The 24771-nt window shown below is 39.3% G+C and overlaps 1 protein-coding gene across 3 annotated transcripts in view; it reads right to left on the bottom strand.

The window, feature by feature from the left end:
• Sema1a (semaphorin 1a) overlaps positions 1-24771 on the bottom strand; it is a 799656-nt gene that overhangs the window by 613466 nt on the left and 161419 nt on the right. The gene's annotated exons all lie outside the window — the stretch shown is intronic.

Below are 24771 nucleotides of genomic sequence, written 5' to 3'. Positions count from 1 at the left end.
GCAGCGTTAATATTTTAATCATCAGTTCAGTGTCTTTTCTGACTAGCCCTTTCTCTCCCCCCCCCCCCTCTCTCTCTGTAAATAATTACTGGAAGTGAATTAAGTGTATGTTAGATCTGGCACCGACAGAAGATGACACACGCATATTGGTACACAGCAAATCTTTCATGCAAGAACTAATTACATTTTATACGCCAATGCATCTCAAATTCACTGCCTCCGGATGCGTAGTTGTGTTGGATCTGGAAGCGAGGCTAAAACGGGCCTGAATTATTTTTCTACCTGATACACCTATCTGTTTTCAATTGTACCCAGAAGCGAAATCCATGAATATGAAACACATTTCCTTCTCGAAGAAATACAAGCATGACGATCCAGCGTGTAATCTTCTAGTATAGGTTTCTCAATTCTAGGAACAGCATCACTAAAGTTCATAGTTTTTACTACAAGTTTACTTTCAAACTTTAAGTTTGTGTTGTAAAACTGTAAGTTGGAGGCTGCACGGACTCGTAAAACGCGTATAATTTAACACACCAAATTTCAAACAGGGGAGCCAGGTTGAACTCCATTGTGGAGGTTACATATATCCCTAATGCGTTCTTTCCAATTCTACACACCCTATTCGTTTCGACGTTAATTTACTGCATACACAAATCCATTGTTGCAAAGCTAATTAACAGTATAGAGGCCACACTGCATAGTCATAAATTATTTTGTTCATAAAGTTAATGAACAGCGTGGACAACATATAGCCTACTGCAGACACATAGAACCAGTATTATTTTCACTGTATTTTGTTAAATAAATATGCATTACATCGAAAATGTTTTAAATAAAAGTTGTAGACAACCAAATTACGCGGGAAATTCAAAACGTAAGGGCAGTATTGGCATATTTTCGTTGTATCATTGGCAACACTGCTGAGGATCATTCTGTAACTCAAGATCACAAAGCCACATGCTGCGAGTGTGGTTCAGACGCAATCTCTTGTACTGGTCTCCTTTCAACCGCTCAGTACGGACATATATCCCTACAGACTACAAGCAGTTTCTAGTCTGCTTGAATACGGCACTTGTAAACGTGATCACCTACTGCAGTATGATACAGAGGTTGATGTTTTCAAGAAAGAGTATATAACGGTTGTTGTGCGGGAACGTAAAAAAAACTTGGAGAACAAAGTTACTCTGTATATTTCGTGCCAAGATCTTGTATGATTCTTAACAGAATAAATAAACTTCCATGTTCTTTTTCACATTTTATGTGAACAGACTGGAAGCCATACACTAACGGGGCCGATATAAACAAAAATTAAATTTGTTCAACATTTTGTATAATTCCTCAAAACAAACTATATATCTGCTTTCTCAGGGCGGCGAGTCTGAAGATTGCTGTCTCCTGTGTTGTTGCGCCGTGTAGTCTGGTAGAAGTTTACTGACATTTCGAAGGTCCTTTCCGCCTCCATCATCAGGGCAATTATGATGCTTCCCTGAAATACATTTATCTCGCAGTGGCCTACATAGAAAGGGCCGGATTTTCGTATTTAATTTTTGAATGGCTTTGCAGTGACGTCATATAACCTAACTGATATTCAGAGTGTAGCTGTAATTAGTAGATCCCAGTCACGCCTACGCTAAACCATATATTTTGTGGTTTTCCTCAGGTACTATAATAACTTAACATGGGTCTTACCCGTTACCATCCACGCCCTTTTCAGTTTGATTCACAATCATCGTTTCATTCGACCTATCCTGTTGAAGCAGCGTCGTTTAGTAAACCAAGAATAATGAGACTAATATTTTTTGAGACTCGTGTAAATGGCGTTTCTCATCGAGTGATTAACTTGTAGATTCTTTAACGATAGTAGCTCAATTTTAGTGCAGAAGCTGACCACGAATGGTTAATGAGAAATGGTTTTAAAAAAAGGAACCGTGAAGCTCTCAAGATACTCAACCGAAAAACGTCTAGGAAACCTGTAAAGATGGTCTTCGGGGTTGTTGTGCCGTGTAGTATGGGCCATCGCCCTGATGTTGGAGGCAGCATGTACCTCCAAAACGTCGGTACACTTCTACCTAACTACACAGATCTACAACCCAGCAGACAGACATCTTCATATCGCTGCCGTGATAACCCAAAATCAGATATAGCTTTCATTCCCTATCCTTTGTACAAGGTGTGAAGTCGAAAATTATAATTTTCTTCACACAAGGAGCATGCACACTCCAACTGACCGACTGATGATGTCCTCTGCTTATTGCTTGTCCTGGCCGAGGTCCTTAGCTTTGCCTTGACATGCCTACAGGTCAGCCTATACAACAGACTACACATTCCTCAGTGGGAGGTATTTCGAAGAAATTATTATTAGTGTTCTGTCTGACGACAGGTCCGTTATGATTCAGAAGTGGTTTGCCATTGCCTTCTTCTGTATGTAAATGATGATGAATGTGAAGTAATTGTTCGGATGCCCCGGAAGAAAACTCCGTGATACCTGGACCACGGCCTTGCCCGACACAAGTTATAAATTTGGGCACCACCGGGAATCGAACCCGGGACCCAAGGATTACAAGGCCAGCGTTCTAACCGCTAGACCACCGTGGCGGTTTCGAAGAAATACAAAACCAAAACTCTAATTTACACTTTCAGCTTACCTAGTAGATTCGAATCGATTTATAGACCATCACTGTCACGCAGTCTCAATAAAATCACGCAACTGAAATTTACAATTGAGCAGAAAACATAATAAAATTCACTAAAATACAAAAGATGTCAAAATTTCGGTTCGGAACCTTAACGAAAAATACGACTTATGTAATAACCGAGTTCCCAAACATGTAGGTTACATTCGTTACTCGTGGGGTCGGAACCTATCTCCATACACACGAACAGACTGTGCATGCAAAACACAGAAGTATGTATCAATATATGTTCAAGAATTCCGGGACAATACATGTGATTAAACTCACATATGTGAACCAACATAACGAAGTAATGAAATAAACGAATTCCACGTCTAGAACATGACAGATAAACGGGAAAGGGGAGGGGGATCCAATTGAAAAGGCGCTACAAGGTCTTCAAACAGGTGCCTGTTTGACATATATGTATGTAAAATAAAGTTATTTTTCATCTGCGTAGGGGGGATGTTTGTGGCATGCCATATTCCTCCCTAGTCTGAAGATCTAACCTGTAAGAACCAATACCATTTTCGTCTCGAGACTGAGATTGGTCTTTTTAACTTACGAGAAGGATTTATGGCGCATTTACCGATCGAGTGGTGCAATCTAACGGTGAATCATGGCACCAGATATCGCTTCTGTTCCTGTCGAAATCTCCATTTTTCAAAATATAAAGCATTCGCCCTGCTTCAATTTATCCCATTTTCGCGCCTTCCAGTTAGCAGCCGTTACAAAAATTATGACGATTTAGAAAGACGTTAAAGTTGTCGCTAAGTCTATATACATCAAAGTTATGTGTACTGGCAAGGCTTATGAAGGATATATCTTAATCCGCAGATAACTATTAGGCCTGTAGACCCGGATACATTGGCAGAGGCCATAAACCGAAGACGTTTACTTTGCTACCAGCATTATGGCACCAAAGTGAACCATGTTTGCTTTCTTTCCCACTGAATGACGTGTGCACCGGAAAAGGATCTTGGTTGGTTCCTTGCCACTTTCTTCAAGTTTACCTTATCGTCAGAAAGACAACTTCTCAAACAAAGCAACAGTATGACTATCAGGATGGCCTTGAACTGCCCATTCAGGAAACCAACTGTCCCGAAGGTTTATGATTAACTAATTCTTAAGACCTAAAACTTCTTGACGATGGTGAAGAGTCAATTGAATAAAAATTTTCTTGGATATTATCCATCGTCTAGTAAATATAAAACGTAAAAACGACGTTTCGGAGATGGGACTCTCCCTAGGGATTAGCTCTATCTAGTGGGCCCAACTGTGTAGGAACCTGAAGACGGAGATAGAGTCCCATCTCCGAAACGTCGTTTTTACGTTTTATATTTACTAGACGATGGATAATATCCAAGAAAATTTTTATTCAATTAATTCTTAAGACATCTGACAACGCTGTTTAAAACTGCGTTCACAAACTTTACATTAATGAGTTCACTTAAGACACTTCGTATGACTGAAACAGTTTATTTCATTATCTATGTTTGCGTTAACAGACAAGAGGTTCACATACAGAGAGTGCGTTTTGTACGACCTCCAGCCGTCCATTTATGACGTACTACCATGACGTCCAAATAAATGGTGAATACATAATGCCAAAGTACGAAATAAGAAAAAATAATAAAACTTTAATAAATTTAGACTTCACACTTTGGCAATTCGGGGAGATGGAGGCTCCAGCACGTCCCTTAATGTGGACACCAACTTAATATATCTTAAAATGGCCTGTCCTGGTCTACTGTCGACAAATGTCAGGTTATGAAAAGGCATGTACGCAGTTCTTAAAAAATTATGTTCCTTATTTCGTGTTTGTATTGAGGGGACCCTACATAAAAGAAAGTCCATGTCAAGGTCTAACTTTTCTCCTTCTTCCGCATGGAAAATTTCACTGACGTTTGATACGGAAGGCCCATAGCAAAAGTTTCCAGGCGGTTTTCGTAAACTTCTTTTCTGAGTCACACAAGGTTAAAATCGAAGATACAGCCAAGTTATAAGAAATTAGTTATCCAAATAACTGCCTAGGAACCAGATATTTCCACGCAGCTAGCATCAAAGAGCGCCATTGGATGAGAGAGAAAACCTCCGCCCTGCTAATCTGCTTTTCCTGAATGACCGCTTTGGTTTTTCCGCCTTCCTCAATGGTCTTTAAAGTGGTCACCAACAACGAATATACATTCTCCGACTTTCCCATCCGAACTAGGAGTATACGTGCAGACCGTTTTCAGAATATTATAACATTTACAAATCGCGAATCCCCTGATTATGTCTATGTACTTCATTTATGTTTTACGAGAAGCCCTACGCCCACACTCATCAGCTCGCTTCACAAATGACACACGTCATGCATGTTGCATCCCATTTGCACACCTCATTTCAAACGTTTTTTGGGGATACTCAAATTCCAAATTTCATGTATATGAAAAATTGTGAAAAACAAACAGGAGGCTACAAATTCGGAAATCGAAAGTAGTTTCTTCGACATTTTTCGGCAGACCTACCTGGAGAAACAAACAATTGAGCGAATACAGAATGCTGAAATTATCTGTTCATACAAATCTCTCTAAACCACCAAACAGAACAATTACCTAAAACCATCTTGTTTGCACGTAATTTAAATCATTGTTTCAGTCCATAATGAGTGTATTTGTCATTAAAACGTTTTCAGAATTAGTAATTACAAACAATAGAGTATAATTATACATTCTATACACTACTGTCAAATTATGACGTGTGATTGTACTCAGATGTTAATGATACCGAATGTATGAATAAATATAACTCATGCCGTACGCCTCTCCGACAAATTTATGAAGGATGGTACACAATGTTAGAGGAAGGTACAGAAACAGTATTCATTAATTCTATGACACGCCCTAAAATCTCTGAGAAACGGCAAATATATGTAAGAACACACAGTTACAGAATCTGATTATGGATTATAGCAAGAAACGGAATCACGAAAAGTGGGCGATTAATAAACTTTTTAACGCAGCGTCCCTCAACCAGTACATTGTTATATATATATATATATATATATATATATATATATGTGTGTGTGTGTGTGTGTGTGTGTGTGTGTCTAAGCTAATTAGAATCGTTTTCTAACATATTTTTAATATATGGGAAAGACAGTGGCATCTTGATCAGCCTGCAGATATCTCACTGACTAGTATTTGTTTATTTTCGTTGGTTGTGACTAATCCTCCGTTAGTACAATTTATCAACTACATCGATTACTTGGCGTCAAATGACGGGATAATTACGAATTGGAAAGGTAATGAAACGTAGCGCCCGCGACCTATCATATTCCATATTTTGCCTAGCCGGACTCAAGAAAATCGTAAAAAGCCTTAGTTAAAACAGCCGCTGTCCGAGAGAATCATCGAACTTGGTACCAAATGAATAAAATCAGCCGTGATTATCTCTACGCCTTGATATTTTTCATACTCCTTAAAAGTTGAAACTAGCTGCCATCCATTTTCCGAAGTATTTATGTTTATAACACATTTATTCTCAGTAATTTGTCCATGAATCGTTGAATTTATTACTCATTCCAAATATGTTACTGATCTGATGAATTTCTCTATAAGATGCAACGTGTGGTACAAACAAACAGCAAAATAAATGTGAAGAATACCGTACACAATTATCCATACAACTACAAACACGTGCCCGTATTCATGCACACACTACGGTAATGAATAATTTGGTGTACAGTGAGACACGTACGTGTAGATGACGTACTGGCCCATTACTAGTAAGCCACCACGTAGACGACGTCTGCTTACATGACACAACCTCTAAATCCAAGTATACATATACATAGGACGTATGAAATCTAGTTTGTGCTGATCGAAATGTTTGTTGAATTAATGAACTACAAGAAAAGCTCACTTCCAGTACGGCTAACTAAAATTTAAGGAGTTCAGCAACTCAGCTTCTTCCTAAAATTATGCGCAAGAAGATTCTTGATACCGTGTAAGAATCCAATAGAGCGAAACCCATTTCACACTTCACAGAACATCAGCTTGATAATAATGTCAAATTTATGTCATGTGACATACAATATGATAAGCTGATAAATCTTCTTGGGGGAGCATTCAACTGTAGCAACGTTCATTTTAACATCACCCGGAGTATATATTATTTTCCAAACAAGTGTCTTTTATGAAGATTTCTGTCTTCTGGTTTGTTGCGCTGTGTAGTGAGGTAGATCTTTACCAACGTTTCAGAGGTCATACTGCCTGCGATATCGCCCTAATGACGGAGGCAGCATGGACCTCCGAAACTTTGGTAAACATCTACCATACTACACGGCGCAACAACCCAGAAGACAGAAATCTTCATACTCACCGCTGTGAAAACCTCAAATCATACAAAGTGTCTCTTATGTTTTGAATTCCCCATTTGCCTTCCGGATCATCCAGTGCAGTGCCCAGTCTGTTGTTGTGAAGTTAATCGCATTACAGGTATGAATGCAAAGCCCAAAACTGTTTATTTTAATTTCGTTAAATATACATCATTTCGAAACGTGTTACAATTCAAATTTGTAGATAAATCATATCTGCAAGAACCAATAATACATACTAATCAGTAAAGTTCGGAACGTATTAGGTTATAAGACCTAGAAAACGTTAGGCCTGGTTACCAAAATGTTCAGAATGTAAAAATAAGGCAATGTTCATTAAATATGTGTTCAGGTATGAGGTAATAAACATCTTTGTAACGATGTAATCTCTTTACTTCCACTTTGATCCAACGCAATAAAGCACAAAGTTTGTGCAGATGACGATTATATGTACAGAAAAAGTTTAATGCTGTAATAATTCTAAGCCCCAGAAAAGAATCAGCTAGCAATTACGATGCCATTCGAAAAAATTAGCTGTGCTGTCAACAAACAGATGTCTTCCGAGCACTTAATAAACCTACTTAGCGCAAATGTTCTGTTCTTTCCCATGTCTGGCTTAATACGACAGAAAGCGGTCTTTCCTCTCCATGTTCTGCTGAGCACGTGGTGCAGCACTAACGCTCTATTCCGGAAGGTCCGCTTTTAACGGGGACAATCCTAGTTAGAATCTCCAACAGGTTACCTGCCGCCCTTATTTCGTGGTTTCTCAGTTGACGCCTGCAGAAATTCTGCAGCACAGACAGAGGCTTGAATTAATTAAAGAATAAGTCAATCACAAAAGGTGGCCGAATGACTCAGTCCCGCCTATAAGCCGACGACGCTCAGAAATCCCAGCATCTGGACAGCAGCTTCCCTCTAATAATCCGCCAGAACAGTTCTAATAAAAGGACCACGAGAGTGTTCAATAGCTGCGATAAGCCAAGTGCGTGAAGAGCCCTTGCCATTGGGCTCGGGTGACCCGGGACTTCAACTGCGTCCAATTCTAGTGTTACGCAAATTTACACGCATCGCTTTTTATTACTGAATCGATATTGTAACACAAATAGACGCCCATACTTGTCGACTGCCTCGACATTTTGTTGTCGAACTGACAAACAGAACACTAGCATGAAGCATTGCAGAAACAAAATCATTTTTAAATGTACTGTACATTAAAATTAATTTATGATACAGTTGATTTATTAATTTTACACCTCAAACTGACATGTTGTAAGACTTGGTGATTACCGACGACCGAGGGTATTTTTCACCCCAGCATTATTGTTAGTAATGAGTGTGCCTACGCATTTCCCAAGAGCGGTTCATAAACACTACAAACGCTTACATTAGATTTCTGTCTGATAATTTATGATTTATTTAATTATCTTTCTCTCTCTTTTATCCTCTTTTACCCGTAGGTTTTTATTTTATCCAATTGATCTGTTTGGACAATGGTAGGACTCCTTGGATGAGTGATCAGCCCGACGCAAGGCCTCTACCTACACAAACACAGAAAGACGCGAACAAACATCCATGCCTTGATTGGGACTCGAACTCACGGTACCAGCGGCCACGCGGACGAGGTCAATGCCTCAGACCGCGTGGCCACTGCGGCCGGCAATTTAATTATCAAAACATTTAAAAGCAGTCTATCTTTAGTAATAAGGAAGCATCATTTAATAATGCGGCTTCTATCTTAGAATAAGGAGTTCTTAAAAAAATTATGATCTAAGACATTCTCTTAAACGTTTTAATCTACGGCGAGATTAAATACAATCTGTAATCTCAAATGCTATAGTCATTCCCTTTGGTGCACGATTTAGAGTACATGAAAACTCAGCAAAGATTCAAACTTCGTTCACTGTGCCAGATATCATCATAAAGTTTCACAAAGTCACTCTATGCTTCATGTAGGCTAATTAACACAGACATTTTATAAAAACCTGGTCGTACGTTTATAATCACCCGACAAGGGCAGAGGATTTTCCTCTAGCCTCTGCGTCCAGACCGGCTCTGGGGCCCACCCCAGCCCCCTGTCCAATGGGTACTGGGGTCACTTCCCTGGGGTAAGGAGCGGCCGGAGCGTGCTACTGACCACTCAACCCCTTCTAGTGCCGAGATTAAAAATGAGTAGGAGATATGCCTCCTCTCCCCGACGTGCCAACAATGGCATGTAACAGATGGGCTTTACTTTACGGTTATGATTACAAAACTTCTTCACACGATCGAAATGAAAATTCGAGTAGCCGCCATGTCGTCGTGTCACATCCTACGAAAACATAACCTTAACAAAAGTTGCATATATTTCGATATCCATTAGCACACCATATTTCGTAACCCCAGATAAAGCGGCAGTAGTAAGTGGGTGTCATTTTGATATTAATGGTGTGATTAGTAAATCCCCACCTAAAACACGCGTTTCAGAACTATAAATGCAAAACGTAACAGGTTCGACTATCGGCACGGTTTCTAGCTATCCAGAATTAGATTTATCGTAGCTTTCAACAATATCTTTAGAAGAATGTCGGGATTTAGATAGGTCACGACCTGTTCCTTTCCAAATCATTTCTTACTGACCGTTCATGTCATCTCTTCTTTCCATCCAACGTTATTTTTGCGGTTGTGCGATTCAAAATTGTGTTCGAACCTGAAATGTTGGCTCAGCTATACGCAATGCATTTCACTAATAAGTCAACCTACGCTATTATTCTGAACATTTTGAGAACACGGAGACATTATTAATTATGCGCTTAAGCCTACATTATTTCCAGAAAGCAACTGAAGACAGTATTTTCATGTTGCTGTTGTAAACGTTATACCCTTCTTCCTACTGCCCAAAAGTTATTAAATTTACAATTGATATTCCGTATTATATTTCTATATAAAGATAAACTTTTCCACGGTTGGTTGTCTTTCAGTTAAACAGAATCCAGCATTCAGTTGTAGCAAAGTTGTTCCATCACAAAATATTCCACGGTTGGCTTCTTAGAATCTTTAAAGGTTTAAAAACATAAATCTTCCGGGTGCCCTCCAGCAGTGTGACAACATACATCACCCTATGCGGCTGGTTTTTGTTTCAAAATCCTGCCTGAAACATGTTATAATACCATTACAAATTTGCAGAACGCAACTCTTCCAAGACAATTCACATGAGCTTACAGCTATCACACGTACGTATTCCACTGATCCAGCATTATAAAATATACTCATTTTATGCTTTCAACGGCCCCTCGCCCCTCACACTGCGGGTGTAACCTACCGACAACCCAATACCAGAACGGTATCTTTCGTCCACAGCAAAATATATTCCTATCGCATACAGAAAGCTTGCTTGTGAAGGAAATCAGAGCACATTATAAAGTCAAACAGATATAACAGAAGATATGGCAGCATGGCGCAGTGCGCTACCTCTAGGGTATTGGATTTATATTCCAGAAGAAGTCAAGTTTAATTCAAAATGTTTATGACCTCATATTCTTCTCAACTTTTAAACGAATGGATCTTCTGCTCTTTTGATCCCCTACGAGCGTAACCGAACATCCGTGAGTGTCAAGTAGAGGGTTTTGTACCGGTCGCATTTGCAACACCTGAGAGATTTATCTTCTACATTTGAAGGTACAAATAAATGTCGGAGAATTTGGTGCAGATTACTTTCACAATCCATTCTCTTAATCCTCCAAAGCCGAAGCTCGCTTTAACAATGATAAAACACCCAATTCTCATGTAAAAGCAAATAGACCACATAATTATTAGAAACATAAACTAGTTACAACTGATTAAAGAAATGATCTTTGTTTACCCTGAGAATGACACAGATGAATACATTCTGAACACAAATGGTAAAATTACTGATTTTTAAATCAAGATGTACGTGTAGTTACCACTTACCTTTAAAGGGTTAAAGTACAAAGTGACATATATAAGGCGGAATACCATTAAGTACCTTCATTAATCACAATTTTTAGTAGCAGTTTCCGGGTTTTGTTCATCGTCTACTATTCATAAGAGACGTTTCGGCAACTGGATGTTTTCGTCTTCGAGTGAAAAGATGGAGAGAACATGATCAAATAGATCCGTTGTAAAGAACTGATCTAAAAATTTCTGTCGAAAACTAAATAAGGATCATACAAATAATCAAATTATACCATTAATTTCTGTCCGCGAAAATTTTGATATACTGGAAGACGTGAACGTTAAAATGAAGAAGGAACGGGTTTTTTCGATCTATCCTTGAAGCAAGAATAAATCACACTGTCCAGATTCATCTAGTAACTTCCACGAGTGAAAGTTTAGGTAACAAAACTATAAAATCCTAACCCTCGTCGAGTGTCTGCGGACTCAGTTGCTCGTTTACCTGAAGTGACAGACACAAGGCACATTGACACAAATTATCAGAAAAAATACGTAGTGATATAGGGACATCATTTATGTCAAAACCATTACAGCATTTGAGAGTCTTGTCAATGGCGTCTTCAGATTTCCTCAAAGCCTACTTATTATCATGTAATACGTTATCTTTCCACCTAATAATGCACACTTATATACACATGTATAATCTCACCTTGTATGCCATAGCCTTGTTTTTAACATCAATGTCTTAATTTCGTTTTGCATAATACATTTCAATGAACAGAGAGTAAGTAATTAATAAACACATCATATTGATATTTATTTGTCCAGAACAAATCAATTTCAGAGCTCTTTACAGCAATGGTCGACAGAAAAAGACACGCGGACAGAAAGCGGCCCGCGCCAGGATCACTCTGTATCAAATTTTCGTGCTTTTCCATTCTCAGCCCAAAAATTTCAAACACTAAACCAAGAAGTAAATCAAGCAACGAATAGATAAATATACAGATTTTGACGTAAATTAAGATTTTTGTGTCTCTTAGACGAGCATTTACGTATTTATTTATAGCAACTATAATTTGGCACAGACAGAGTCGAGGTAGGTCCACTCAAAATTCGGACTGTGCATACCTCAATGCCTAAAGAACATCAATCAAGATTATAATATCAGTCCGAATTGACTGGTAATATATGATGCAGTTTGGTAGATCGATTTATAAGATGTGTTAATGCTTATGGGGCTCACAGCAGCGTGAAATTTTTAAGCGTTTAATTATTTATGGCGAGGCTGTCCGGCTGGCCATTACGTCTAAATACCCCCACTGGACAGCAAGCATTGAACGGACGGTTTGAACCACGTCAGGATGTCAGGATGCCAATATATTTTTTACATCTCCAACATACGCAGAATTGATATGAAGCCTAATAACCCTACGATCCAACGACATTTCATCAGGTTTAAAGTTCGGAGAAGCTTGAAGGCACATTCCCCATTAGTTTTTCTCAAAGTTTGAAAAGTACAAAATGGCAGTTCTTCTGACAGTGAATCTTAAATTCTAACACTCAAGGAACACTTCCCTTGAAAAATGAGAAAATTACAACACTAATGTAAAATGATTTATTTTTGGACAGACTTTCGCTCTTATTAACACTTCCAGACTACTACTACACATGACCCATCACCATAAACATAAACCTTTACACTAACAATTTCCTTCTCGAAAGGAAAATACGATAATGTAAAATACATCTCATATATGCAAATTAAACGCGATAATAAAAACAAAAACATTATAAGACAGAAACAAAGCACGACTATCCACATTCGCATATTTGTAAATTTGTCTAACATGGTCCACAGAACACGAACGTCTACCTTACACATGAAGATGGATGGATACATACTCAGCATCTCTTTTATCACGTCCAAAGACGTGGTCCCATGAATGTACGATTTCTTGTTTTTGTTCTGTAACGTAGTTCTGCATAAACTGCAGACCAATGTTCCCACTGCATTCGGAATGGCGTTTTATAATTCGGTTTAAATCCAGAGCTTTAATTTCTTATCGGCGATTCCTTGGAACTCCATTTAATGGTATCAGACCTATTACTGGCTAAACGTGGGCATTTTCTACGTACCAAATGGCTTCAATATGCCTTGCGAGTACTGTGCGTTTTCTTATTTTATCTCTCAACTTCATTCTGTTTTCCTGGTAGTATTTACATGATAAAGGGCATTCTTAAACGTTGTGGCCGTTGTTAAAAGTTATAAGCTATAGATTCTGTAGTACTGCGAATGACTGTTTGGTCTACGTACATCGATTAAAACTCATTTATCCAAGGTAATGCGACATGTACATCATGTATAGAGCATCTGTGTTTATATGTCGCATAGGTAAGACGAAAAATTCATACAACATTACAGATCAAAAGCATGAAAAGTGGAGACCAAACAGGAGACCTAGTGATAGATAAAAGGATATTAAAATGAATCTTATATAAGAACTCTAGTCGGTGGAGAGGGCCAAATTAATTCTGTACACTTCTCAGTGTCTCTGTATGTAATAAGCTCGTATTGAAACTGCGCTTATGAGTGACAATTCCATAAAGGGTTTAACATTTTTAAAACTATTATAAATTCTTCGGCTATTGCTTTGATGCGATCCACATAAGAATTTCTGTGTGTTCTCTGTATGAGGTGCATAAAATTAACACACTGTGGGGAGTCTTTTCTGCATATTCGAAGGAATTTCTATTTTACACGAAATTCAAATAAGACAATGATTCGGTTCGAAATGGCGTACTGTAAAAACATTTAACACGTATTCTGCAAATTTTAGCCAAATATAAAGAAATATTTGTATGAGTACATCGTATATCCGGTGTATGCAGCGTGACAGCATTTGTAACAACAGATTTGCATCTGCAGTAAACGTAGATGAAGGGGGACAACGGCACGTTCTCCAAACCCGAGTAGACCCACAACTTCTGTATTTTTGACAGTCTAAATACTCTTGCAGACCACTAGAAATAAATTTTGTAGTTTAATGAATGTTACACATCAATTATTTGCACTGTTTGTACACGGACTGCATTAAAGGTATGAACCGTTACCTATAAGAAATGTGATATCATACCAGATAATTAAAACAGGACATCCCGAAACCTAATTGGTGTTTTTATCGTGTAAAGACAAACATTAAACCAAATTTGAAGCCCCACCATACCGAGCTGCAGGTAACTTGAACTATCGGCTAGTAAATTATAACATTAAATAGGGCACAAAGGATCCCCAAAACATAATTTTCCGTCAAAATCCCCATTTCCCCTTCATATTTTCTTCTCTTTGCAACTGCAGTATAAACACTACCTCTAACAAGTTAAACATTAATAATGGGTTGTTATTATTAATATATTAATATTGCTAGTGCCGGACTAATCTCTTTGGCGGTCCGCAGTATGCCGGAGTCCGACGACCAGGCAGGGGGCACCAAACACGACATGCTGTTCCCTTTCTACTTCGCGTGCCCCAATTAGGCAACAGGAAAGTATAAAAAACATTTTACGATTACACACGCCCAATTAGCCTCTAACTCATCATCGATTCCAACGAATCTTATTTCGACGATACCGAATTTGTTTACAAGGAGGGTGAAATATTTTAAGTAGTCTTTCTACCGCCAGTATTTCAATTTTCTGCAATTTTTTTCTATATCTGTCAAATTTCAAAACGATGAACCCACAAATACTGACTTACAAGGTAGGAATTTTAATACGAAACCTGAAAGGTTATTCACCTTGCGTCGGGCCTACCGGTATCTGACAGATACAACGTATATTTATTTCCGAAACAAATATCTTCAATCTCCCAATTGCCATATTAAGTGAGATAACGGTCTTGCTGGGTCAGGATGGAGATGGCAGACTGACATGGAAGGGATCTCTCCCGACATACGAACTCCGTCAGAATTGGAAATCGAAACGAAAAACAAAACCAAATGCAATCTTACAACCTGAAGATGATCGTTCAAAATAACGTAACATGTACTGGCCTTGAAGTACATAATATACTAACAAAAGCTGGTTGTGTATACGGCACAAGTCGTCTTTCGTACAAAATAAATTCGATGTGACTCGTAGATGTAATGTAAGAATGGTGTGCATTACAGCCCTTCGCCAATCCATTACCACTGATCATCACACACGTTGATATTCTGTAAGTGCCGTGTGGGATGATGGCCACAGAGCCACTGTAATTTGGTAAGTGCTTTCATGGAATATAGACGAAGCTTTTCTTGCCCTATTACTTTCTACAATGTTCATGTTTCGATGTACAATGTTGCCAAGAGAACAAGAAACAGAGCAGAAAAAAAAAACTATTCAGTGATACAGAAACTGAGTCTGCTGAAATTGTGGTAGAATTTCCACCGAATTTCTTTCATCCCAGATTTTCCTCGCCTTTCTTCACCCTACATTCCACCATCCTTCCACTCCTCCCACTTGAAATCGGCTTTCCACTCCTAGTGTCATAAAGAGGAAAAAAAGTCTGGAGTCAATATCGAATACTTCTTCCGTACTTCTTAACGTCTCACTCTATTCCCTCCGCTCCTCCTTTTTGTATCTATTCCTTTCCACATTTTCCCACACAACCACCCATTTTTTCTACTCTAATTTATTTCTTTATTTGTTATTTACTTAACGATGATGTTAGTAGTTCAGAATATGTAGCGTCGAATGACACGATAAATAATGAATTGGAAGGGATGTGAAAGGAGACCTCCCAAACACGAAGCTTGGTTTCTTCGACTCTCCTTGGTTCGATTCTTGTTACAGTTCATTCCATCGATCGAAAGGAGACGAAGACCTCTGCGTTCGGTAAATAAAACACCTTTTATCTGCGGCCAGAAGAAGGTGTGGGGGGGGTGTCAAATTTCCGGTAGCACTGCAGACAAAGAGAAGAAACTTGATGGATCAGTGGTTAAAGACCGTATCACGTGGCACTTAACGTATACACAAATTATAAAGAATACATTATCGATGTTCCACGTCCGATTCATAATTGTAACTGATGCTTTGAATCTCTTTTATCAATATAATTTTTAATTACGGTAATTCAATGTAGTCTCATTCCTATCAGACTTATTAGAACAAATTGCTGAACTAATTAACTCAGTAAGTAACCGTATCGGAAATACGTCAAGAAGGCTGCACCAGGCATCGCCGTATTTCCTACATCGGTTGGTCCCTTACTCGAAGAGGTAGGTTTTTCGACATAAGCGAGCAATAGAAACCTAAGCGCACGTGTCCACTGTAGAGCAAAATGTAGTTAGAGCTTGCTTGCCCTAGCTAAGAGCTCTCTAGACGCGTGTATACACTGAAGTAAATATTGAACTACAAGAAAAACTAGCCTAGAACACTACAGAGTGACTCTAGCTAGATTGCTCTAGAAGGTGTGTACACCTACAAGATGCAACGAGAGAACATGTCTCGTGCGATAACATTCGTTAGAAAATGGATTGCAAGAAGAGAATAAAATTATGGAAAATTACTTGAAGAATCGAAGAGTGAAGATGAATTATTATTATTTAGTGTTCTGTCTGACGACAGGTCCATATGGACAGGATCCTTCCATCCTTTTCTCGGACTGGGACCTGTTCATATACGTTCTTGGCAGATGATCCAGAAGTGGTTTGCCATTGCCTTCTTCTGTGTGTGAATGGAGTAATTGTTGGGATGCCACGGAGAAACCGGGGAAGCCCCCGGAGGAAAACTCCGTGTTGCCTAGATCACGGCCTTGCCCAACACAACTTTGAAAATAAACAAAGAAATCACAATTACTAAACTGAATAAAACATATGAATGAAGAGCTTGACGAAGTTAAGGTAGGCAACATTACTTTTTGATAAGAGTTAGAAACGGCCGCTAGAGTACTCTATGTACTGTTTACACTGTCAACTAGTGTACAGAACACCCTAGCTAGGTTACAGATTATATCTAGCTAGAGCAGTGTTCCGCAGTCGGAGTTAGGAAAATATTTTATCTTTCGTAATTAGAATTTCTAACACACACACTTGTTCATCGTCGATAATTTTATTCAACATGTGTCATGTTTTGATTTCAGATGTTTCATTCTTATAGAGAAAGGTTTTACATGCAGATATTTATGGCCATATAGACCTATAGTTTGAAACCCCCTTTCTTGAGACTATTTTGTGATGTGTCTAACGAATAAGGGTGTACCGCGGGTGAAGAACGTTTGAGGAACATTCTGCTCGAGCACTCTCAGTGCTGTGTACATTACAAGATTAGTTCTGTGAGATTCAAAATTACTCTAGCCAGCGGAACTCTAGATCAAAAAATATACAATGGACACGTATTCTAATAAAACAGGAGACAAGTACATGATGTTCAATTCCATAATTTATAAATCAAGAATTTGACTGGAAGAACATGTAGCAAACACGGAAGAAATTGAAAATGTTTACAAATTATAACCAGAAGCAAACCATGCGAGAAACCTAGGCAACGATGGGATGGGTGGATAAAATTAAAATGGATCTCATGTAATTAAGAGTAAATGTGTGGAAAGCATCTGACGGGATCACGATAATGTCATGTGCAAGTTTTTTTAATATCGTCATAAAGGATGAGGCTTCATAAAATCACGGACTTTTCTGACCAGCTGTGTAACTATCACGTTTCAAAAATTACTTTATATCATGGAGTTTCACACTTAACCCCCAAATTCGCAAGGGCGTTTGACGCAAACAAGTAGGCATAAATCGACCTACCAAAGAAGGTGATATTGTTAATAGTCCTACTTCAAAGACATGAGATCCCAGGTTAAAATTTTATCCGGAAAACCGGCATGACTGCCTCTCTCATTCTTCCAGACAAAGACTAATATAATACCTTAAAGGTCATGACCAATGTCATCCAAGTCTTTTCCAATTTAATGTGTGTCACAACCCCATTAAACGATGCTGCAAAAAACAAACTAAATGAAAAAGCGTCAACCAAAAATTTAATTTAAAAAGTATGAGCCGAAATCTTGATGTTCTGTTTTTAAACTCCAGCTTATGGAGTTCGCATCGAAGTTAAATTCAAAGAAACCCGAGTTTATGCAATAACCCGTTTTGTTGGATCGGTCTAAGGACACGTGACAACTAACAAAAGTTAACACCACTTAACCCAGTCGCGTGAAAGGTTCTACACTGAAACCTTGTTCGTACGTCTCTCTGGTTTGCCACTTTAATGGAGTTAGCCAACTTCAGTTCCGACAAGGATGTTCATATAAGACTTCAGCGGCACGGCTACACGAAAGTTCTCACCACCCGTGTGAAGCCTGACAAATAATGAGCATTTACAATCCCTCCTACGTGGCCAAAATTAACCACACTTTCAAAATTAAAACAAAAATGTCTTAATGATTCTACAGGGCTGCTTCAGCATCAGGACCAACGCTGGATCCCCTGCCTCATGAGCTGAAACATACTGAAATACGATTCCGTCAAAAACTTATAAATACGCCTACATTATATATTTATTTTATCTGCTTTATCTGGGGAAATAAGTTCGTATTGAAACATTTAAAGGAGCCCTAAGTTTCTAGTAAATAGCACACACTCCTCGAAATGTTTAACTTTCTCCTATAAAGAAGATTACTTTTTACAGTCCACACCGAACCAATATTTTAACTGGGGATCCGAGTTACTGCAAATAGCCAGTCCTAAGGTGCACATTCAAACCAGCCTTCGTTTTCCGGTATGTTACCAGGAATCCAGAAATACAACTTAAATCTTCTGGCCACTTTAGGAAACCCACTCGCTCATAGACTCGTAGTATGGTTCGTACAACCACCTTATATTCTAAAACAATCCCGCCCAACCTACAGCTCGTGGGCAACATGCTGCCCGCAGATATATTTGAAATAAGAAAACGTATTTAACCCCTTCCCTGGCAACGGCACCATAGAACGCCGAAGCAATTCCACCCGTTTCCTTTGCCGGGATTAGAATAACTGCCGATCATTGCCGACGTGTACTGTTACAGGGATGTTTTCTAGTTGACAACTTGCAGATGTGCGGGCACCAGCAGCGGCTTCTTTCTCATATTTTTATTGCCGGTCTTACAGTCGGTCTTATTGTGCAAAAGATCACACCCAAGTTAAAAACAATTGACAAAAAAGTAAAAAGGTTATGAGTTTTTTTCATTTATGGAGACATACATCGCATTACTAATCCATTTTGTAAAAATGTGCTACAAATAAACACACTCTAGCCTAGGTTGAGAATTGCAACTTTTTACAAATTTTTCACCTCATCATCAGTATAGTTTCATTGTATATAATTTACAGAAAAATACGCAGATGAAAGTATATGTACCATTATACTACACAATCCACACTTTATGTATTGAATATCATGTCGGCATACAGACCACATTTCGTCGAAGTTGCTCGCACAACAAAAAGGGTTGGGCAGGTCTGCTCTAAACGGTCTCCGTTAACTCGCCAGTAGTCAGAAAACAGTATCAGGATTATTTCTGGGTGTCTCGGTTGTTGTTGTTATGGTGCCGACATTTTTCGTTTCGCCAACACTACCAGGCATGATTAAGGTCCACCCAGCATCCTACCCAGCGGTTAACGGGAATTGTTTTCATCTCTATCTAGTGCCGAGTTTAGAAACGCGTTCAGTTTTACTTCCAACCCCAATTTCTACTCATTGCGTGATATTTAATCACTGGGAGATCTTGGCCTGCATTTGTTAAACGCTTTGAGTGGCAAATTAACTTTTAGTTCAGTGAAAATTGTTTTTCAATTCCTGTATTCTCACAGGCCGACAACATAAATTTGTCATCAACTGGGCGAAAACACTAAATTGGCGTAGAAATTTGCATGCTTAAATCAAAAGACACATCTCAGAAACGAAACATGTAAAATTTGGTACCCAGTCTACAGTAATAGAGCTCTCTGAACTAAAGACACAGGGAAGGCTCAGTAATTAATTCAGAGAATCCCAACTGATCAATGCAAGCACAATCAATACAGGGGCAGCTGTGAAATAACAATGGCAACATGGCATCAAAACAGCTGAGTCAGTTGTTCTAGGTGACGTCATGTCTGGGTTAAGGGAAATTAATAGGGGTGGCTGGGATCCCCTATCTTCACACAACTGCATCCTCCTGTTCTACACCCGCATAGGCCTAAATAATTGGATTAGCTATGACGCCGTTTCCTATTGTTGCTTGCATTCCAGCTTTCATCTTTTGGTCCAGTCTGAAGCGGGTTCGTAATACGCCACATGCCAAAGCAGTCATGTCGATCAACAATTTTCTATCGAAGAGAAGGCAAGTTCATTCCTCGCAGTGACATTATATCCGAAAAGAAGTAGGCAATCAAAAATTGTCTGTAGGTGCATTCATGAACAGAACATGTACCACTCAGCATTAACGCACTCGAAACGTCGCTATGTATAACATATAATAAATAGTACAGTCGAACATGTCATGAGCCGGGATAGCTGAGTCAGTATAGTGACTAGCTACGGGCTGGACGACCGGGGTTCGATCCCCGGCGGGGGCAGAGGATTTTTCCTCTAGCCTCTGTGTCCAGACCGGCTCTGGGGCCCACCCAGCCTCCTCTACAATGGGTACCGGGGTCCTTTCCCGGGGGTAAAGCCGGCCGGGGTGTGATGCTGACCACTCACCCCATCTAGTGCCGAGGTCAAGGAAGAGAGGAGCTATACCCCCACTCACCCCAAACGCCTACATGGCGTATAATGGGACAAACTTTACTTTACTTTACTTTACAGTCGAACACGTCAGTGTAGAGAGGAACAGCGAATCAAGTATCAAGAGGCAAAACAATGTTAACATGCCGAAACGTAATTTTTATGTCCAGTAAAGAAGGTTTAATTGAGTCCCAGTGACATTTTCCACCAACGGAAGACTAAATTTACACAGAAACAATTGAAGGAAACAAAGTTTTTTTCAAACATATTTCCGATACGTTGTGGCTTTAATACACAAAAACCTGTGCACAAACCCGCCTGTGCTATGTCAGTCCGCCACAATGTGTACAACGTATTCTTACAACTTATGTGAACACTTCTAGATGCTCTGATAAACTAGAGTGCACACACCTCGCCTTTTAGACCTGTTACTTTCCTTTATTCGCCGCTTGACACTTGACTCGCTGCTCCACTACACTCGCATCCTACATACATGGAGTGAAGGCAAAAGATGCTGTTAAAATTGTTAAGCACTGCACAAGACTGGTTCACATAAAGAGGGTATCAGAAGAAGGATTAAGGATGCTCCAAGAGCAAAGATTATATCCGTGGGATTTTATCGAGAATGGAGAATATACAAATAAACAAAACTATAGTTAAATACTGTAATATTGTGACTTGCGGGGTGAGGAAGACAGCGTCTGCCTTTAACGCTTCGGACTTCCTGCATTCCTTGCAAGTCTCAAGATTACAGTCGCACACTGTACTTCTTGGTCTGGGCTGTGACGTCGTGCGGTCTCGTAGCAAAATGCCAACGTTTCGGAAAAAAACATACTGTCCCCATATTCAGCCCCGACTCGTAAATTTGTAGATGGACATTAATATTTTGGAGAAACACAGTCTCTATCTTCAGTATGCTTTTTTCCCCTAAACGCTGGAGTCAAAACGGCGTCACAACCCAGAAGGAAATGACTCACTCACAAAACTACTTCAGTGTTACACGCACGTTATCTGAAGGATTATGCCTAACGGGGTTGAATTATGGTTGATAAACCACTGAATGTTATAAATACGACCGTCTTCTTCAAGATAGGGAGTGGGGAGTACAAAGAGATGAAAGAGGAAATACAACGTTAAATGCATTCAGTAATGTTGCTGAGGTCTACATACGAGATGAATGTGTGGCTTGTGAAATGCAATCATAAATATGAGTGGCCTATGAAAGGCCTACTTTTGATACTTCTACCTAGAATCAGGCTATCTTCGTTAAAATAAAACTCTGTAAATATCAACTTTTCAGATCCCATGGGAATGTAATACGTATATGGCACGTTGTAGTTATTTCTTTTTAAAAGATGACAAAAAGAAAACATGAACTCAATTTCAAAAATTTAATAGAGAACCTGGGTTTAGTGAATTGCGTTGTGTTTACAACATCGGAAACCACAATTTTGTATTAAACTTCACGCCCAGGTTACGGAAAACCAGAGATGAACATACCACGGCCCGCAGCGACATTCATATACGATCCTTTATTAATATTGTTTTTATTTTCCAAGCATACGTTAGTATAACGAACTGTAGTCACAAAAGGCAAAACAGATAAAATACACAAATTAAAGTTATGGGGTCCCTGGAAGCCACTTCATAGTAATTTTATTGCGAGTCATAAAGACTTGAGAATAATAAAGAATAGGTTCAGCCTATTCTAATTACGAATTAACAGGCCTAATACAACTTACATAAATTGGTTGCCTCTAACTACAAACCTGACACAGACACAGATCTCTTAACTATCATTAACAAAACTTTTCTTGTCCAATTAGTTTATGAAGACGTAAAAATATTACTTAAGTAGAAGGAGATTCTTGTTTCGTAGCCACTGTTACCACCGTGAAACATGTCCGAGCCTCACTTACCCCCAACAGAACCTAGTCCAACCTACAATCTGCTACCCAATGAAACAGAATCGAAATCTGCCCAGCGTACTATAGGATGCACTGCTCTAAAATTGACTTTTATGAGGAAAAAGTTTCTGGGATGGGAGACCCTTGTTCGCCACTTACAGGATAAATTGCCTACAAAAACAAAACATGATAAGAACCTACAAAGAAGAATCAACAAAAGCGTATCAACCCAGAATACGTGTAGCACACAAGCGTCCAACTGGCGATCACACAAGAATGACATGTGAAGGCGACTTCATCTGCAACACACCGGTGGGATTTTATTTTCAGACACCGTCAATATAATTTTTACCCGATCGAAGGGAAACATTCAAACAAGGACGGGCTACATATTTCAGTTATGCAATCATCAGGTCATTTACAAGGAAATACGAAATAGAGAAAACGTTGTGTAGTTATAGCCGATTGAGCATACAATTATATTAATAGGATGGCCGATCTACATTAATATAAAATTTGTTTTTAAGTTAACACACAATGAATTACTCGAATTCTTTACAATTGTGCGCATTATAAAGCTTACATTAATGTATGCTTCTGTGGTATATGAATGCGTGCACAGCTGGATCCAAACATATTTTAAAATAAATTAAAAGTACGATAATAAATGTGTGTTACGAAAGCAAATGATTTTGTAGAAATTTACAATCACGCTTAACTGTTGGGAATATTACATGTCTGTAGAAAGAGACACCATACGGGCATGATCAATGTGGAAGTTAAGAATTCGGAAATGAAAAACAACATGGCTACTACACGAAAGAAGTACGAGGTGCGATCGGAAAGTTTCCAGACTGCGCCTATAAAAACCCGTACACTTATCTCAGGTATTAAATTCATCCATCACCCTCGAAGTAGTTCCCCTGGGAGTGAACACAACGATACCAGCGCCGCTGCCAAGCCTGGAAGCATCCCTGGAAATCTTTCTTTGTCAGCCTGTCAAGCACCATCTGCGATTCTGCCTGAATCTCTTCTATCGTCTCAAATCTCCTTCCCTTTAGTTGAATTTTCATCTTTGGGAAGAAGAAGAAGTCACACGGAGCTTAGAAAGGAAGTTGGGGTCGGTTCTTGCAAGATCTTTGAGCTCCTGACAAACGAGAAGTCGATTCTGCTTCTGGTCCTCAGACAGGATGCGTCGCATGTGGAGTTCTTCCTTTAGAATCAGCTGACAGGTCCCATAGCCTATCCCAACAATGTCGCACAAGTCGTTGATGGTACGACGTCGGTCTTCGTGAATGGCCTGCCGAATCTTCGTAACATTTTCGGGCGTTGTGCTCGAAGATGGTCGTCCAGAACGCTCGTCATCATCGACAGAGGTTCGGCCATTTTTAAAACGTGAATGCCACACAAAAGTTTGTGCACGACCCATTGCGGACTCCCCAAATGCTTGCTTTAGCATTTCATAGGTTTCCGTAGCCGTTTTGGCGAGTCTCTGGCAAAATTTGATGCACACGACATTCCGGAATCGCAGGAGGGTCGGTGTAATGCACTACCAAAACACCCGTAACTAAGAAACAAATGCTAATTCGATGATGCCGGCTGGCACACTGATTCACTATGAATGTAGGCCGCACCCCCTAAAGGCAGAAGCTCGTACTACATCCGGTTCGCCCTCTATTGACACAGTCTTGAAACTTTCCGATCGCACCTCGTAGCTGATGCCGATGGCGAATAATTACGGAATCAACTTGATTTGTGATTTTTATGACATTAGAACCGAACTACAAATAACAGTCAATTAGCAACTTAGTAGCATTGAAATTCTTAAAATAACTAAAGATCTTTTAAAGAGGTGTCCCCATATTTTTCCGCCGCCCCAGAAGCAAGGAAATTTCTCAACTATAACACAGCTTTAAACTGAGAGAATATGCAAAGCTTGACGCTCAGTGTCACCATTAGCCAGAAAAGAAATACGCCTACCCTTCTAAGCGATACCCTAATAATGACTTTATTGTTCACTGTGAGTTATTCTGCCCCCACCCATAAACAAGTTTTATTTTCATTGACGTCATACACCTTAACTGATTCAAACAGAATAGCAGTAGAAAATGTCAGCATAAAAAAAACGTGCACCAATCTATTAAATATATCCCACGCAAACTGTCACGCGCAAACACGACACTGGGTAAGCCTCCGAGTGAGTGAGTGAGTAT

This window comes from Zootermopsis nevadensis, unplaced genomic scaffold (assembly GCF_977971745.1).
Source record: "Zootermopsis nevadensis isolate Lab colony 2312 unplaced genomic scaffold, Znev_1.0 Znev_ptg000006l, whole genome shotgun sequence".
NCBI lineage: Eukaryota > Metazoa > Arthropoda > Insecta > Blattodea > Termopsidae > Zootermopsis > Zootermopsis nevadensis.
This window is presented reverse-complemented; position numbering and strand designations above follow the sequence as displayed.